The sequence below is a fragment of the Rutidosis leptorrhynchoides genome, chromosome 1, assembly GCF_046630445.1.
Source record: "Rutidosis leptorrhynchoides isolate AG116_Rl617_1_P2 chromosome 1, CSIRO_AGI_Rlap_v1, whole genome shotgun sequence".
NCBI classification, from domain to species: Eukaryota; Viridiplantae; Streptophyta; class Magnoliopsida; order Asterales; family Asteraceae; genus Rutidosis; species Rutidosis leptorrhynchoides.
In genome coordinates, this window is record NC_092333.1 from 141696147 (window position 1) to 141697990 (window position 1844).

General features: G+C 34.0%; 1 non-coding gene across 1 annotated transcript; it reads right to left on the bottom strand.

Annotated features, from left to right (window-relative positions):
* Positions 1-1371: 1371 nt before the first annotated feature.
* Positions 1372-1478, bottom strand: LOC139887062 (small nucleolar RNA R71). Its single transcript, XR_011772912.1, has one exon. It is a non-coding gene; the product is annotated as a small nucleolar RNA R71 (small nucleolar RNA).
* Between the last annotated feature and the right edge of the window lie 366 nt (positions 1479-1844).

Genomic DNA, 1844 nt, shown 5'->3' on the forward strand with positions numbered 1-1844 from the left:
AATAAATTATAAAATTAATAGTTTTATAAAATAAATAATATAAAAATTATATTTTTATAAACTTTAGTTTTATTTTTTATATTTCGTACCTTTTTAATCGTTTCTTGTAATATTTTTAAATTTTCTTTCGCTCGTATTTAGTTTAAGACATAGTTTTTTGCCGTAGTTATTTTATTTTTAGATTTTTAAGATTTGCCGTAAAATCCCTTAAGTGCTTTTTCTTAGACTAAGATTTAGGTGCTTTAGAATTTTACGACGCTACAAATTTTAGTTTCTTTTTAAGTTTCGACGCGCTACTTTCTTATCTTTTATTCACAGACATTTTTCGACGCGCTCTTTTTCTCTCTTATTTCTCGCCATTCTAGTTTTTACGACTTAGAATTTTCTCTATTTCTTATCTAATATTTCTTTAAATTTCAAACGAAAAATTGTTTTAAGTGGTTAAATTGATAGACATCAAAATTTTCTGGTTCGTAGTAATAGTTGGATTTGTACGTGGACCGGGTTATTGGAGCCAAACAGTACTCAATTATATTGAGACCAAACGAATCCTGCCCCTCTGCTGCATCTTTTGGCTATTCGAAACGTGAGCAAAATCAGAAAAGTCTATTAATTGAATAACTTATATAATTTTTCTTTCTTTTTAAAAACTAATAGGATATTCAGCGAATGCACCGAGCAAAACGTTCACCACCTTTTGTACGTTCACCACCTGTAACTCGATCAAGACATCTAGCAAATATTGTCGCCGTTGATTTTTCTTTAGAATCGTCATCCAGTCGACCAAGTACTCCAAATCAAACTTCTGATAATCCATTTTTTGAACCCGACCTCACAATTGAGAATCCGGAGAATATTCAAGGACAATTCATAGATCCTGAACCATTAATTTTTCCTCCGGAACCACCAATCATTCAAATAGAGATTGTTGAGGAACCTACCATTAAATCAGAATCCTATAGTGATTCAGATTCAACAAATTCAATCATGGAAAATCTGGAACCTTTAAGTATGGAAGACCGAATGAGAGCTAAACGCACTGGCCAAGGTCACGCAATTACTCATCCAGACATTAATGCGCCAGATTATGAAATCAAAGGACAAATTCTACACATGGTAACTAATCAATGCCAATTTAGTGGGGCGCCGAAGGAAGATCTAAATGAACATCTTCGTACCTTTAATAGGATCTGCACTCTATTTAAAATAAGAGAAGTGGAGGATGAACAGATATATCTCATGTTATTTCCCTGGACTTTAAAGGGAGAAGCCAAAGATTGGTTAGAATCGTTACCTGAAGGGGCGATTGATACATGGGACGTTTTAGTTGAAAAATTTCTTAAACAATTCTTTCCGGCATCTAAAGCCGTGAGACTTCAAGGAGAAATTGTTACGTTCACACAAAAGCCAAATGAAACTCTATATGAGGCATGGACAAGATTTGAAAAGTTATTGAGAGGATGTCCGCAACATGGTTTAGACACTTGTCAAATAGTACAAATATTCTACCAAGGATGCGACATCACTACAAGGAAATACATCGATATAGCAGCTGGTGGTTCCATTATGAAGAAAAAGAAACTGATGCTTATAAAATTATTGATAACACTGCTTCCCACTCACATGAGTGGCACCAAGAAAAAGATATCGTTAGATCATCTAAAGCAGCTAGAGCCGATTCTAGCCATGACTTAGATTCCATTTCTGCAAAGATAGATGCTGTCGAGAGATGAATGGAAAAGATGACTAAAGATATCCACTCAATACGAATTAGTTGTGAGCAGTATGGAGGATCACATTTGACAAAAAGATTGTCTTAGTATTGAACTAACAATGGAACAAAG